Raw genomic sequence first — 17,741 nt, 5'->3', positions numbered from 1 at the left:
CTAGAACAAAGTACGGATCCTTCAAACCAGTATGCCTCGGTCTAAGCTTTCAACGCTTTCCACTTTGGAATCACAAATCTTCGGTCGTCACACTTTTCCAAGCAGGCATGCTTCAAGCATTTCAAATCCTAGTTCCTTGGGGGAAGGGTTCACAGCAAAAGCCTCTCCTAACCTTGCTAGGTGTCTAGAGAAACACTAAGGATTCTTCTCCTTTCTCACGTCGCTGTCATATTACCCCCTATTCGTCAAGTTTTGATGGTGGAGGGGTATCCTGAACAGTACATCACATATATCACGTTTCAATCCAGATAAAGAGTTGAAGATAAAGACGTTGATGCCACAGACAATCAAATAAGTTATCCAACTTCCTCCTTTCCTTGTGCCCCCAATAAGCTCTCTGGCAACTTTAGAGCGGTGAGGGGAATGTTTGGTCTTTATCTAGATTCCTTCTTTGATCTTATTTAACAACCATGTGCAGAGACTTCCCTAGGATTCCAACACCCACGTCATCACCACCCTTGACCTTTGTGCCACAAGATCTGTAGAGAATTGTATGGCCGAGCCGTTGGGACACAGCTGATCACTTCGCGTAACTGGACACACTCTCCATTCAGTTTTCACCTCGTTTCATTGCTCCAAATGCAGTCACTTGCACTGGGCCACTCAAGGGCTGGCGTGTGGCCCTTCATACTGGGCAGCCATCATGTGGTTACCCCATGGCACATGTCTGTTCCCACTTGGCGGGAGCCGCATGGTCCCTGATTTCAGAGCTGGTCACTGGAAGCATGACAGAGCACAATGGGAGACAAAGCTCTAGAACTTCAGCACCTCACCCCATCGCATATTCATTCAAAATTCAACGCACACTCATCGAGAGCAGGCACTCTTCTAGGCACTAGGAAAGAGCAGGAAACTAAACAAGCCAAGATTCTGGCCCTCCAGGAGCTTACCTTCTCTTGTGGGAGGCAGATAATAAACAAGATAAATAACAAAAACATACACTATATAAAACGGTGATGCACACTGTGGAGAAAAATAAAGCAAGGAAGGTGGATAAGCAAGAAAGGAGAAATGGAAGCAGGCCTCACTGGGAAGGTGACATTTCCATAAAGCCTGAAAGGGAAGAGGGACTGAACCATGATGATATCGAGGGGAAAAGCATTCCAGCCAGAGGAAAGAGCAAGTGCAAAGGTCCTGAGGTGGGAACATGCCTGTGTGTCCTGTGGAAAGTGAAGACACCAGTGTGGCTAGAGTAGGGTTGACAAGGAGAGTGGGAGGAGATAAGGCTTTTGAAAGACTTCAACAGTAATGGATTTAGCATTCCCTAAGGAAAATTTCATTTTTAGCGTTAAAAAATAAAGAAGAAATGTAAAGTATTTGGTGGAGAGGAGAACAGATGTAACTGTCTTTGATGAGATCTAGTTCCCTTTCCTTGTAAAAGTGACAGTGGTGGGAGAAGAAGGGGAGGGCGCAAGAGTAGAGAGAAGTAGTGAGAGGAAAGGAAGGAATAGGGCGAGCTCGCCCAGCCCAGTCCGGCTTCGTCCAGTCTCCCCACCACACCCCAGATCTCTGTGTCAGACCCCCTCTGCCCACAGCGGATGCACCTGTACAGAACATCCAGAAACCACACGGAACTGACCTGTCCTGAAAGGAGCTCAGCAACTACTCTGAGACGCATCTTCCGTCTGCCCTGCCTGTGGACTCACCTCTGACAACCCCCAGCAGCTCCTGGTAGGAAGGCAGGATGGGGTCCTATTTGCCTGACCCTAATGGAGAGGAAGAGATTACAGGGGACACGGTTTATTTATCCAGCATTTGTTCATTGAGCAAATATCTCTTGAAGTCCTACTATGTGCCAGGCACTGCTACCTGGGATCAGACATTCTTGTCCCTGTGCCCAAGGAACCTATAGACCCGCCACAAGTAAAGGGCACCCTCTTCAGGTGTTGGGGCCGCATTTTTTTCCATCTGAATGAAAGGGCTGAAATGAGCACATGAAATGCTTGAACAGCCTCTGTGCAGCCCCCAAGACCTATGCGTTGGTACTTCAGGCAGAAAAAAAGGAGACTCCACTCAGGATGCCTGAAAGAGCCCCGCCCAACCAAAGCTGTGCTATCCTTTAAGAAACAACACAACTTCAGAGGATGGGCCAATATGTTCCTCAACAGCTAGCATCCTTTCATTCCTCCCCCCTCTACTATGCTACTAAGGAGAAACTCAGTTTCTTGCTCTCTACCTCCAAAGAAGCTCCTCTTTAAAAAAAAAAAAAAAATTATATTTTATTTATTTATTTATTTTAGAGAGTGTGCGTGCAGGTAGGGGGAGGGGCAGAGGGAGAGGGAGAGAGAAAGAATCTCAAGCAGACTCCACACTGAGCATAGAGCCCAACGGGGCTCAGTCTCACGACTGTGAGATCATGATCTGAGCTAAAATCAAGAGTCAGACACTTACCTGACTGAGCCACCCAGGCGCCCCTCCAAGGAACCTGCTTTTAAAGACCCAAAGACTTTGTCCCAAATTCACACCCCCCGAGAGAAGAGATCTCACTGGTCAGCCATTCCACCTCCTGCGCAGTGTGCCTCTGGGCCGAGATCATGGGCAAGGCTACTGAGGCATGGATAGATAGCTATGACGGGGTCAGGCTCTCATTCCTGGCTGGATTAGCTCCGGCCAGTGCACTGGTTTCACACGATAATGATACACCTTGATGTTACCTTTACCCATAAAGAACCCCTCACGCAGGAAGTGGTGGAAATGACAGGCATGGTGAGGTTCCCTATCAAAACTCCTGTGAGAATCCAAAGGGCCTAGAATAATAAAGAAAAAAAAGTCTTGAAAAAGAAGAGCGAAGTTGGAAGACTTAGACTTCCCAATTTCAAACCTTGCTACACATTTGTAGTAATCAAGACAGTGTGATGCTAGCATAGGGATAGACATACACATCAGTAGAATAAAATCGGGAATCCAGAAGCAACCTCACCTTTATGGTCAGTTGATTTTTCCACAAGGATGCCAAGACCATTCAATAATGAAATAATAGTCTTTTCAACAGAGCGTGCTCAGCCAACTGGCTTTCCACATGCAGAACAATGAAGTTGGACCCCTACCTCACATCATATTAAAAAACCAATTCAAAAGAGATTATAGACTTAAATGTAAGAATTAAACTATAAAACTCTTAAGAGAAAAGAGAAGAGTAAATCTTTGTGGTTTTGATCATAATATGACACCAAAAGCCCCGTGACAAAGAAAAAGAGATAAATTGTACTTCATTAAAATTTAAAACGTTTGTGCTTCAAAGGACACCACCAGGAGAGTGAAAAGACAACCCCCAGAATAAGAGAAAAGATTTGCATGTTATAGATCTGAGACTTGTATCCAGAATACCTAAAAAAGAGTTTGAAGTCAACAATAAGAATGCAAACAACCTAATTTTAAAATGGGGAAAGGATTTTAAAGATATTTGCTCCAAAGAAAATATACAAGTGGTCCATAAGCACATAAAAAGATGCTTCACATCATTAGCATCAAGAGAAAATCTTTTTTTTTTTTTAAGATTTTATTTATTTATTTGACAGAGAGAGACACAGTGAGAGAGGGAACACAAGCAGGGGGAGTGGGAGAGGGAGAAGCAGGCCTCCCGCGGAACAGGGAGCCCGATGCGGGACTCGATCCCAGGACCCTGGGATCATGACCTGAGCCGAAGGCAGACGCTTAACGACTGAGCCACCCAGGTGCCCCTCAAGAGAAAATCTTGATACATTTACATAAAAATAGTTTTGAACAATCTGCATTGCAAACACCACTGTAACAAATTTAAATAGCAAACAATATTCTGGAGAAAAGATACAGGCAGTTCATATCCCAGAACAAGGGCTAATCTCCTTAACATATTAGGAGCTTTTACAAGTAACCATTATAATAACAAATCCCACATTTTAAAGGGGAAAACAGTTGAAGGAATGAATAGAGGTTTTTTATAAGAGGAAATTTTGTTTTCTTGAAAGAGAGAGAATGTGCCCATGCCAGCAGGGGGGTGGGGAATGGGGAGAGGGGCCTGAGGGAGAGGGAGAGAGAGAATCTTAAGCAGGTTCCACCCAGCATGGAGCGCATCAGGGCTCCATCTCATGACCCTGAGATCTTGACCTGAGCCGAAATCAAGAGTCTGACACTTCACCGAGTCACCTAGGTGCCCCCGTAGAAAGAAATTTTAAAACTACCTATAAAAAGATGTTTATTTTCAATAATAAGTGGTGCAAGTATTACAACCTCATTGAGAAACCAATTTCCCTGGTCAAAGTGGCAAAGATCAATAATTTTCATAACACTGTTAGTGAGAATTCAGGAATAACTTTTATACATTGCTAGTAGAAATCCATGAAGGTGATTTGGCTAGATATATCAAGATTACAAGTGCTACGTAGCCTTTGAATCAGCAATTCCACTATTGGAAATGTGTTCAGTAGAAGGTGTACATACTTAACAACCGACTGTCCCCCAAAATAAGGGAATGGGGCCTTTTATCTATAGACATTGCCAGTTTTAATGGTATAAATACTTCCATGTGGTTAATTTCAAGCTATTCTCCTAACATCAACCAGTGCTCACGGGTCCTGAAATTTTAACAAATGGCTCTCAAAAAGCCCATGTGAGTCCGCAACACCACACTATTGAATAGTCCTCAGAATAGGCAAAAGAACATATGCAAAATTGCGCCATTGTGTGTAACAACAAAGATTTGAACCATTCTAAATGGCCATCGGTAGAGAACTGCTGAAATTAATGATTAGACCATACAGTTATTAAAAAATTTTGAGAGAGCTCTTTATTTATAGATCTGGAACAATTTCTAAGCTATATTTCTTAAGTTAAAAAGAAAACCAAGGTACAAAGCAGTGTGTGTCATCTAACATTTGACAAAAAAGGGGGGAACATAATCCATAGAATGTCTCAGGAAGGGTATTTAAGAAACTAGAAGCATTGATTTCCTCAGCGGAGGGGAAATCGGTCACACACACACACACACACACACACACACACACACACACGTACACGTGCACTGCTCAGCACTCTGCTGAACATTCTAGGGGGCTCTCTGCAGATCTCTGGACTGCCTTCTCTATGTCTTCTGAGTCCTCTCTTCTGCAGATTCTAGCTGCCTTGGACTCCTCAAAATCTTGGCTCTGTCTCAACTCAGCAAGTCTGCTGGTCTCTACCTGATTTCCTCCTGTCTCCAGGCAGTAGGCTGGGGCAGGTGGAGAGCTCATCTCCTTTGCTTCCCCCTTCTCAGAGATCAAGGTCTTTCACTGCCTGGTGTTCAATGTTTTGACAACTGTTTTTTTACATATTTTCTTTAGTTCCTTAGTTGTGTTGGACAGAAGGGTAAATTCAGTCCCTGTTATTCCGTCTTGGCTGGAAATAGAAGTCCAATAACGTTTTTAGAAAAGAAATATATAGTAGAATATATTTGTGACTTCAGGATAGGGAAAGCTTTCTCTCTCTCTTTTTTTTTTTTTAAGATTGTATTTATTTGAGAGAGACAGAGAGCATGAGTGGAGAGAGGGAGAAGTAGAGTCCCCGCTGAGCAGGGAGCCTGACATGGGGCTCAATCCCAGGACCCTGAGATCATGACCTGAGCCGAAAGCAGACGCTTCACTGACTGAGCCATCCAGGCGCCCCTAGGGAAAGATTTCTTAATGAAGCATTAAACATAGATCATACAAAAATGATTAAAATTTTATCTTAAAATAAGGCCCTATCAAGAAAGTGAAAATAAAAGTCACAGAAGGGGGAGAAGATTGATCTGCAGTGCATACAATAAACGAACAACCCATAAGGGGGAAAAAAAGTTGCAAATCAAGATCTAAAGATCAGACAACCCAAGATAAAATCTTGCAGAAGTCATTAATAGGTGCCACCCAGAAGAGAAACTCTAAATAGCCAGTGATCCTATGAAATGGTGCTCAACTCATAATCAAGGAAATGTAAGTTAATACTGAAATGTCAAAATTTGCCAAGATAGACCAAAAAATGTAAAAACTAACAACTCCAAGGGTTAACAAAATATGACACAGCAAGAACTCTCTTCCTTTGCTTGTGGGAGTACAAACTAATGTAACTGTTTTAGAAAACAGTTTGGTACTTTCTAGCAAAGTTTAAGATATACAAACCTCATGATCCAGCCAGTCCCCTGATGGGTCTGTACCATTCAGAACCTCATGCATACATGTAACAAGATATAGGTTTGGGAATGTTCATAGCAGCATCTTTCATAATAACCAAATAATAAAAACCATTCAAATGTCCACCATAAAATGGATGAATTATGGTATGTTTTCTTATGATATATAACCTTAAAATTCAGTGAGCTAAGTCATATACAACAATGTGAATAAAGCTTAACTTTATAATTTTGAGCAAAAGGAGGCCAGATTCTAAAGAAAGCATTTGGCATGATTCTATTCATAAAATTCAGAAACAGGTGAAATGAAGGATATTAGTTAGAGATGCACTCTTAAGTAGTAAAACTGTAAATAAAATAATGTAAATGTTTCCCTTAAAAAGTAACTCATGTCAAAATGAAAATTCCATGAAATGATACATGAAAAGCACTTAACCCATTACTTGGTGCATAAGCTGTGCTCAATAAATTTTAGCTAAAAGTGTTTACCTTTGTCCTAAAACCCAGTCCTTTTCCTGGCAAACAGCATGTACTTGAGTTGGGGGTGAGGAGGTGGTAAGGTAGCCGATTAACTCCAAGATGAGAGTCCTAATGATCAAGACAGTGACCTACCACTTAGCCTACTTGTTATAGACTCTAAAATGGCATGTATTTCTCCCGAGGCATTTCTTTTTGTGTGAAATATATGTGTTCTCAGTCATAATTATTGATTTCATATCCATCCTTTTCTTACAGTCAATGAGAAAATATATTCAGCCAAGGCAAGTAAATGTACATTTAAGAGATTGGCCCAAACATTGGAATAAATTTCTTGAAAGTGACTAGAATCAAGTTGGGAGAGAAAATATGAGGTCTGTGGTCAAGGGGAACTTGGAGATGGCACAGATTGTCTTGACAACGCCATCTGTGCATGGATGGGGTGTGATTCATAACTAGAGGTAAAAACATAATCAACCTTGGTTTTCAGCTAGAGTTGAGTAAGGAGATTGGTGGCATAATTTGGGAAGTGCTCTCTGGAAGTGGGAGGGGGAAACAAGACTGCAAGGAGCTGGAACAGTTAGCCATCAATGTCTTCATTCCATGTGCTCGTTGCTGAGCCCTGTGTATTACCTGGAGTTATCTCTAGAATACCAACAATGGAGGAGCCATAGAATTTTAAACATATTTTTAAAAGGCAATGTACATAATAAGCTAGAACCTATAGAGAGCACTTTCTATGTTGTAAATATTTTTCCAAGACTAGCACATTGAATGCTCATGACACCAGGAAATTACAGATGAGGTCCTTGAGGCAAAGAAAAGTTTAAAGAACTTATCAGAGGTCACATGATTACCAGTTACAGTGTTGGAGCTAGGTATGAATACAAATGTTCTGATTTAGAGCCACTAACTCTACCGTCCAGCTATACTGCCTTTGTAGAGAGTGGACGTCTTCGTCAAACATGAAAATCATGAGCTCAGCACCTAGGTAGCAAGAATAATTAATAAAAATTGAGTCACCAGCTATGCCTCATTAATAAAACCCTTCTGTAAACCACATCGTGAATTACACAGATGATTCCGAGGTTTGTGTATTAAGATTGCATTTGGCCGCCATCAGAGGGTTTATTTGTCTTGCTTATCAAGAAGGCTAAGGGCAACGGCGTGGATGGAACTAGGGGGTATTATGCTAACCGAAATAAGTCAATCAGAGAAAGACAAGTATCATATGATCTCACTGATATGAGGAATTTGAGAAACAAGGCAGAGGATCATAGGGGAAGGGAGGGGAAAATGAAACAAAACAAAACCAGAGAGGGAGACAAACCGTAAGAGACTCTTAATCTCAGGAAGCAAACTGAGGGTTGCTGGAGTGGTGGGGGGTGGGAGGGATGGGGGATGGGGTGGCTGGGTGATGGACATTGGGGAGGGTATGTGCTATGGTGAGCGCTGTGAATTGTGTAAGACTGATGAGTCACAGGCCTGTACCTCTGACACAAATAATGCATTATATGTTAATAAAAAAATAAAAAATAAGAAGGCTAGGGGCAGACAATCCAAGGCTAGGATTGTAGCTCAGTGATTCCACATGGGACCTGGGCTCCCTCTGCATTCTCGCTTGTCCCTGAGTCGCTCGTAACTTTCTTCCTCAGCAGTGCAAGATGACTTCTATACCTCCCCTCACGATGTTTGTGTTCCAGGATGAAAGAAATGGGGAAGAGCACGAGACGAAAGCCAGAAGTCTAAAGGGCATGGCAACTGAAGCTCTCTCTTCTTAAAAGCTTTCTTAAAAGTTTCACCCAAGGATTTCTGCTTATACGTCCTCGGCTGCTTCTAAGTCAATCCTCAAAAGTGAGTAGGGAAACAGGGGGTGCAAATGGGAGCTGGGTTGGTCAAGTACTGGTGTGCGTCGCAGGATGACTTGATAGTTCCAGCTCTGCTCCTAGGAGACATTTATGGTGGTTTCAGGACGGAAGGCCAAGTACTTCTGCCTATTATCCAACGAAGGAATACAGATTTGCTATCACCTGCCTGGGCTTGCCAATGGCAATATTCCCTATAAAAAGGGACCTGTAGCTATTAGCAGGCAAAACCATCCTAGGGGAGGGCCATCTACATTTACTTGTTTAGCATTCATTCCCAAATCTTCTGGTAACAGCACCTAGTTTTTCTTTGAAATATTTGGTATCCCAGTCTCAGTCTCTGGATTTGGTTAGGGCTAATGTCCAGGCTTGGCCAGTCAGTATACTCCATTTCCTTTGTTGCAATGATTATTAGTTCAGGGATAGCTGGGTGACTCAAATTAGCTCGTTAGGACTCAACACCAGAACTTTTTTTTTTAACAATTTTATTTATTTATTTGAGAGCGAGAGTAAGCGAGAGTGAGAGAGCATGAGCAGAGAGGTGGGGGAGCGGCAGAGGGAGATGCAGACGCCCCCCACAAGCAGGGAGCCCGATGCGGGCTCGATCCTGGGACTCCAGGATCATGACCTGAACCAAAGGCAGATGCTTAACCGACTGAGCCACCCAGGGGCCCTCAACACCAGAACTTTTGTTGGAACAATTGGAATGATTGAATTTTCCCCCTCAGATTGCTATCTAGAAGAATAAGGTGAGCTTGGAGCTGCTGGGAGCAACCACATGGCAGATTTTGCATGAAATTAAAGTCGGAATAGGGGGAAGCATCTGGGTGGCTCTTGATTTCGGCTCAGGTCATGATCTCAGGGTCATTAGATTGAGCCCCACATCGGGCTCTGGGCTGAGTATAGAACCTGCTTAAGATTCTCTCTCTCCCTCTCTCTCCATGCCCCCTCCCTCCCTCACGCATGCATTCTCTCTCTCTCTTTCTCAAAAAATAAAGTCAGAACAGAGGAAGACCGAACCAAGAGATCAAGAGAAATACTGAGACTTCATGATGTTGTTTGAACCCCTGACTCCATCTATACCTGAAAGTCCATAACCTGGTTTTTTTTCATATGTAAGTCATAAAATCCTTTAAAAAAAAAAAAAAGCTATTACTAGTTGAATTTAATTTCTGTTACCTGCACTTGAAAGAGACTTCAGTAATACACAGCCAGACTACCTCATCGCCAATTCTTCAAATCCCACTGGTCCTCTGTCTTCATACACACAATACACAGTCACTCCAAGATTCACATGGGCTTGAGCCTCTCCTTTTTGTCAGGGAGAAGGGAGCAGAGGGGCCCATGCCGTCTGCTTTCACAACTCTGTGTCTGGAAACCAGAAGACAAATAGTGCCAAAAATCATATCACAGGTAAAATGGCATCTATGCAGATGAAACATTGCTAAGCATGCACTTCTTTCCACTCCCTTTCTACCAAGAAAAAAAAATCATCTTGAAAATGCTTGCACTTGTCTTACAGAGCATTTTGGGGGCTAGCCTTGCAAAGCGACCCATGAAAATCTGTGAGAGGATGTGACCAATAGAAACTTTCGAAGGTGATGAAATCATCGTGATGAACGTCTTGAAGAGATTTACTGGAATGCTTGGCCTTCTCTGCTGGCTCCAAGACAAACATTTGTTTGAGGAAACAATTGTGAGAAATGCTTCTGTTTGAAAAACATTTGCTTATGGAGCAAACATTTGATGTTGAAATCTATACTTAAACAATTAGGTTGCTGCCAAATAAAATACTTGTCCATCCAAACATATGTTTCAATGGAAAAATGCTTGCCAATGTAGATAGACAAGAAGGAAATGCCCAAAACTTGGTCATACTTAAAAATATGTTCAAAAGTCAGATTGTTAGTTACTGAATTTTCAAAATGTTAATTTTCCAATCAATGTCCCAGGGTCCCTTGTCAATTACTATATTATAAAGATGGACTAAGAATGTATTACATGAGCATGCATAGCCTTTTTAAAGTTTCATTTAAGAATCTGGCAGTCTTGCCAATGAAAAAATGATTATTTTTCTTTGAGTCTCAAGAATCTTATCATTGTTCTGTAACTTCTTTCTTTTTTTTTCTTTTGACGGGGGGATTAACAATTATTAGTCTGTAAGTAATCCTCGGGAAATCTATCTGCCTATTCTAAAACATTTTCCTACACGGTTTTTACTTCAGAAGGATCTTTTAAACTTCTCTCAGGCCTAATATATATTTATTTTTTTAATAAAAAAGTATGTTTATATTAAATTATATGTAATAGATAATATATAAAAATATAAAATAGATAAAATATATTTATATTAATTATATATAAGGGTACCTGGGTGGCTCAGTTGGTTAAGCATCTGACAATTGATTTTGGCTCAGGTCGTGATCTTGGGGTCATGAGATGGAGCCTCACGTCTGGTTCCATGCTCAGCAGGGAGTCTGCTTCTCTCTCTCCCTCTACTTCTGCCCCTCACCCTGCTCACGCTCTTTCTCTTTAAAATAAATCTTTTTTTTTTTTAAGATTTTATTTATTTAACAGAGAGAGAGACACAGTGAGAGAGGGAACACAAACAGGGGGAGTGGGAGAGAGATAAGCAGGCTTCCCACCGAGGAGGGAGCCTGATGCGGGGCTCGATCCCAGGACCCGGGGATCATGACCTGAGCCGAAGGCAGACGCTTAACGACTGAGCCACCCAGGCGCCCCTAAAATAAATCTTTAAAAAAATAAAATTATATATATATAACAAGGTTATATATATATATATATTTTTTTTTTAAACATAGTTCTTTATAGTTTGAAAAAAGCAGATCAGAGAGTCCTAGCTTGTACCACCGAGAGCCAGGAAGTGGCATTGCTGAGCTTACCAAATCATGGTCATTGTATTTTCTGCTGAGCTGCTGGCTTTATACTGGAGCTCTCAACAGTTTTTCACTTACCATACTTGTAAATGAACTAATGTTAGTTCAGGACATTCTCATAAAAACACTGTTTTGGATCTACGGAAGAGAAGTTCAGGGCCCCCAGGGAGTGGTGTTCTGCCTCTGAGAAAGGGCAGCCAAACCTCCCACTGTTATGCCCATGAACAGACTTGGAAAAGTCCCCTGAGCCTCCCAGTTTATCTGTGTCGGGTCCTCTCTCCAGGTCCCTGCTCAGGCAGTCCCCCTGTCCTATAATGCCTTTCCTTGCTTCCTTGCCACCTGCCTGAATGCAGACCATCCTTAGAGCCCATCTCGTTTGTGAAGCTTTGCTTCATCATCTCCTGGCCTACAGTGACAATGGTCTCCTCTCCTGAACTCATGTGGCCGACTGGCTCCAGATCCTGGGAACTGGGCAGGGAAAGCTGGGAACCCACCTGATTTCCCCAGATCACTAAAGGCAGGGACACTGCGAATTTATCCTCTTTGGCTTTCCCCCAGCAACCTGCACAGGGTCTTATTTGGCTCTAAAGACAAGGTTTCCTGGTTCCAAAAAGGAAACTGAGAGTAGGATTGATTGATTAATTGATTGATTTCCTGGGAGGCTCTTATACAAAGAACATAGACTCATCAGAAATCATACAGTAGGGACGCCTGGGTGGCTCAGTTGGTCGAGCATCTGCCTTCTGCTCAGGTCATGATCCCAGGGTCCTGGGATAGAGTCCCCCCTGAGGCTCCCTGCTCAGCAGTGAGTCTGCTTCTCCCTTTGCCCTCCCCACCCCCGCTCACGCTCATGCTCTCTCTCTCAAATAAAAAAATCTTTTAAAAATTAAAAAAAAAAATCAAAGAATAAAAACACATTTCAGTGTCATCCTTTGACCCCCTAAGTCAGAGGAGGGTGAGAGCACCACTCCAGCTAGCAGAGCATATGATGAGGGGGCAGACGGGTTTCCCAGGGCTCCCACAAGCATATCGTAAGAGCTCCTGTGGGAGTGGGGGCCCTATTCCCGCGGGCTGCCCTGGGACGAAGCCCTCAGGGCCCCCTCATTCGTGGGGCTAACCAGAAGCCATGCCAGCTCCTAGACGGTTGCGAGGCACTCAGGAGAACCAACCATGCGCTAGGAACCACCACCCCTCAGGATGTGAATCAACCGTAGCGTATTTCCTAATTTCAAACAGATGCACTGCAATATGCATGCCTCATCCTGATTAGAACATAAGGCCTACAGGCTTCAACTAATTTAGGCAACAATCTAGTGACCAAAAGCAGACTGTGTTAGAACCAGGTAGCATTTGCTAGAAGAACGTCAGAGGAGATTGTCCCGGAGACGCCCGCCGGTAGTCTCTTGCACACAGTAGAGGTCCGTTACGTGTTAGGTATAACTGTTAACTGCCAACTCCACTCTATCTGTCTCTTCTTACAGATTCTGGGGAAAATGGAAGAGCGATTTGGGGGAAATTGCCGGGGGAAGGGGCAGTAGCTAAGAAGGAGATTGTGAAGGAACTATATGAGTTTCTGAAGGGACAGTTGTCCATGTCTAATTATTTCTCTTTTCTTTTACTTGTCAAGACGAAAAAAGAGCAGCCGGTTTTCACTCCATGGCTATTCATGAAATCTTTACGGGACTGAATTTCCTCGATACGTTTTAAAGTCATGAGGCCTTTCCAAATCACGATAGCCGACTTCCCTGCACACGAAGGGATGTATTTCAAGGCTTTCCTGGGAGAATGAACCGGCCCCAGGGATTGGCAATGGACGGGAGAGCCTTTCACCTCGAGGTCAGCAGGTCAAACCCAAAGCAGGCCTGGGGTGGCTGAGAGGCTTTGTTTGAGTGACAGGTGTTGGGGGACCCGGGAGAAAGGCGCTGGCCGGTTGGGCTGCGTTTCAAGTGAAGGGAACAGGTGCTGTCCTGGGTGATGCTGGCAGAGGATGAAAGAGGGCGGTCAGAAATAGGCCCAGCGTGGGCTCCCGGCCCCAGGAGGCATCTCTGACCTGGCGAAGTGAGGCGCTTGCCTTCCCAATCCAGTCGTGACAGGAGGCAGGCAGAGGAGACGCCGGGTCTGAACTGCCAAGGCCTCAGAACAGAGAGCCTCCTGCTGCAGCCTCTGAGGAGAGAGCTAACTTCGTCATCGTGGGGAGCCTTCCAGCACCTTTCATCCCCCCCCACCCCAGCCCCAGGTCTTACCCCTCACCGGCTTTCTTTCCCACACCCTGCCTTCTGTTACTGAGTGAGGAGAAAGCAGGGAAGATGCCAAGGGGTAGTGGGAAGATGGCAGTGATTAGCATAAGTGGCCTGGGTTTCCTTGGTTTCAGTTTCGTAGTGCATTTTACACACCACACGTCTGAGACTCACTGAGGTGGGGTATAAAGTGGGTAGGAGAGAGGGAGGTCAGACTTTGGTAGCTCCTTCATAAAAACCTTAGGATGGAAAGCCGCATTAGTCCCATCCTTCCGTTTGAAGGTTGAAGGAAACGGAGGCCCTGGAGGCCCCGAGTCGGAGGCAGGTCACTGGATAAGGCGCTAAGTCACCAGCAACAGAAGGGACTTCTGCTGATGTCAACAATGAGCAGATGTCTTTGCAAGGACCCGGAGGAGCTCCCAGCATCTTTCCAGAGCCAGGGGGACAGGCAGGAGCCGAGGGAGCCCAGTAGGGCCAGAAGCTGACAAGGCAGAATCCTTCCCAGGGCTTTGGGACTTCTTCAGAGGAGGCCCCTTTTATTAAGGGAGCCCTGGGGCCAGGAGGGTAGGGCAGGGAAGGCCCCACACCAGGCACAAGTCTCTATTCCAGTTTCACCTGAGAAGAGGGGCCTTCCCTGACTGCGGTAATTCAAATACTAACATCCTCCGCCCACACACAGCACCTTCTTTTCCCCTCGCCCTTTCTTCAGTGCTCTCCAGAGCGTTATGAGCATCTGACAACTACTTATTCATTGTTTCATTTTTTCCTCCACCCCCCCACCCCTTCAGGGTAGACTTCGTTCGGATCTGGACTCGGTGGTTTGGTTTTGTTTGCATGCCCCCATAGTGCCTTCCTGAGGGGACAGTGGCCACCAGAACCCATCTGTGCCCTTTGGCGTGCAATGTGGGGGCAAGTTGCAAAGCTCCTCCTTTGGGGACTTCGTGGGGGGGGGGGTAGGATAGTCTCTTTCCAGAGATTTCCCCCTTTTGCCTGCATTCCAGGATCCTCAGATGGCTCTTCCAGATCTTAAAGCTGGAGGAACGGGGCTTTGTGAGTAAGGCTGAGTGAACCGATGTGGACAGAGGCTGGAGGCCGGAGTCCCTGGGCTGTTTGGATGCCACGTTTTCTACCAAGTTTTTGTCAGCAGGCTAGAGGGACCAGTCCACGAATCTGGCTAAACAAAGATTCCTCCTAGCTGGGTCCAGCTCTCTCTTCATTTCCCTTTTTCTCTTTCTCCCTCCTTTCACCTGCCTCCCGAGACCCTCCCCCTTCCCCCCTCCCCTCCATTTCCCAGGAAAATAAATCTCTGGGAGGAGGCGGGAGAGCGGGTCTCAGAGAACCCTTCTGAATAAATGTCTATATTAATGAATTATTAACTCAGCCATCCATGACCTTAAACCTAGAAGCGAGAGCGCCGAGGGCAGACAGGAGAGCTGCTGAATCCTTTATTGGAGTCCTGTCAAAGGCAGCCGACCATTTGCTCCTCTCCTCCATCAGGAAAAAAATAATTAATATGAAAGGCAAACTTTAAAATTGTATGTCAAACGAAATCAGATAGAGGGTCTCCCTGACCGAATCCTCTTCTCGTTTTCCTGCCCCTTCCTGCCCCTCCCGCCTGGCTCCGGCCTCCAGCTCCCTTCTTCCCCTCCCAGCTCAGGGTGCAATGGGCTTCCCAAAGATAATTTTCAGGGAAAAAAAAAATTGCTCGAGAAAATGATGAATTTGGGTAGTTAATTTATCGATCCCGGCTCCTCTTCCCACTTGTTTTATTTTAGAGGTCATTAATCAATGAAGAAAAACACCACCGTGTCCCCCCGTTTGCATTTAATACACTCACCCTCCTTATTTATTCCTCTGGAACAAATTCCCAGCAAATATTCGCCCATCGATTTGGGAGCGATGGATTTTTATAAAGGTTTGATCGCTTCCTAAGTGGTGCAAGTGATTTGTTTCCGCGGTCTTCTTCTAAATAATGAAGAGGAGGGGAGCGGGTTTGAGGGGTGCCGGTGGGCTCACTTTCTAAGACCCCGGAGACGAGACGTGCCAGGGAGGCGGCGAGCCCCGCGGGACCCGGGGTCAGCTGGGTGGGCGGGCGGCGGCCTCCGCCGGCAGTGAGCGCCCCGGAGGTCGCGAGTGGCGGGACCCCGCGGACCTCGGCCCCAGTCCAGCCCCTCCCGCCCAGCGTCGTGGGCCCCCCGGGGAGGCGCTGGCGAACGCTCGGACTCCCGCCGCACTCCCCGCCAGACCTGGTCTTGCGCTCCTGCACTCCCGGGCCTTCTGAGCGCCCGCTCTTTTAACCACCTCCTTCACGCAAGTTCTCTAAGGCCTTTGGACCCTAGGGTCCCGTCGCCCAGAGAGCCGCGTCCGCCCGGGGCCGCTGTGGGGGGGGAGGAGAGGAGGAAGGGGCTCGAACCTGATGAGTCAGGGACACCACACTCTGGCATAGTGACGGACTGAGGCTCCGCTGCAGTCTCTGCTTCTCCCCCTTGACCCCCCACGGCAAGGGGAGCCAAATCTCCCTCCAGGAACCCCGACACCCTTCTGGCGTCAGTCTGGAAGGTGAGGGGAGAGGTTGGACTAGGGCGGGCAGGAGAGTACACGTGGCGCCTCCTTGCCTGGGTTTCTAGCACTCAACAACGGCGTGACCTTAGGCAACCTATTTTCTGAGCCTCGGTGTCCCCATCTGTAACATGGGGTTAATGATAATGCTTTCTCCGCAGAGCTGCTGGGCGGAATAAACGTAGTGGAGGCGCCTACCCGCGCCTGGCCAATCCGAAGCTCTCACGGACAGATCAGCTAATCTTACTGGGAAGGCAAACCCCCGGCTTCCCAGGGTGCGGGCGCCAGGAGGCCTTGGGAGCAGTTGCTGCAACCAGCGTCTGAAAATCTCGAGATTTTCGAGTGTGTTTGGGGGGGCGGTACGGGGAGGAGTTCTCTGAGAAGGCCAGTCCCGGGGACCAAAGGCTCGTGCGCAGCCGGCTTGGCCCCAAACAAGAAGGCGGTGGGGACGCTGCCCGCAGCGTCCGGGCTCCCTTCCCTCGTGCTCCCAGTCTCTCCCAGAGAACCAGCAAGGAACCAGGAGAGTGTGAGAAAGAGAGCTTGCCCCTTCTCCCGAGGCCCGACCGCGCCTCTTCGGCAGTTCTTCCAGCAAATTAACTGAAACGGGCCTGGAACTTCCTACTCTCCTGCCGATGGAGTTGTTCAAAGCCCGCGCAGACTGCTCGGTTAGCCTCGGGGCCCACAGCACGTGGGTTTTCCCTCGTGGTGTTGGCCTTAAACTTGGGTACTATCAATCTATCCAAGAATGACGGATGACCTTGTCACAACGACGCCAGTCAAAACATTGTCGGTCCAACTCTTTTCCAACCAGCGTCGAGGCAATCCTGCGTGAGACCCGGACAAAGTCTAAACAGCGCGGTTCCCAGGCTCAGACGAAACGAGCGGTGGGAAGACAAAAAGAAACAAGCAGAAATCAGGAGAGAGTGGCTATCAATTGTTCGGAGTGGCGGGTGCTAAATAATTTGGCTTGTTTGGGGAAAGACAAACGTCATTTCTTCTGAGTGTGGACAGAACTCCGGCGTTGGGAAAGCGCCCGAGCCGGGCAATTTCACACCCCCGGTCCGTGCCGCTCCCCCACCGAGCTCAGCCAGTGCCTTGGAGGAGCTGGGGGCCGGGGCCCAATGCGTGGATGTGAGACCGCGCAGGGAAGGGCAGCCGCGCGGCCCAAGGCACCTGGAGTGGGCAAGGTGGAGGTGGGGCTGCTCTCGCAGCCTGCACCTCGGACGCCAGGCTTGGGGCAAGAGCCTCCTACACGACCCCCCGGGGCAGCCCCTCGCAGTCCAAGGCACACAAGCTTCGCCGGCGTTCGGGAGCAGTTTCACACAGCGTTACAGAGCTCGGGATACTTGCCTCCGATGCCCACAAGGAGAAGGAGCGAGTCCCCCAGGGAGACAACTCGAGAGTGGGTGGGCTTAGCGCTCAGCCGCGTGAGACTCCGCTGCGGCCGCCTCCCCAGCTCCGCGGCCAGACTCGAGTCCCGCCAGGACTGGGCGCCCTTTAGAGACCCTCGGTCTCACGCCTCGCA

The sequence above is a fragment of the Phoca vitulina genome, unplaced genomic scaffold (assembly GCF_004348235.1).
Source record: "Phoca vitulina isolate PV1807 unplaced genomic scaffold, GSC_HSeal_1.0 scaffold32, whole genome shotgun sequence".
NCBI lineage: Eukaryota > Metazoa > Chordata > Mammalia > Carnivora > Phocidae > Phoca > Phoca vitulina.
Note: the sequence above shows the minus strand (reverse complement) of the source record.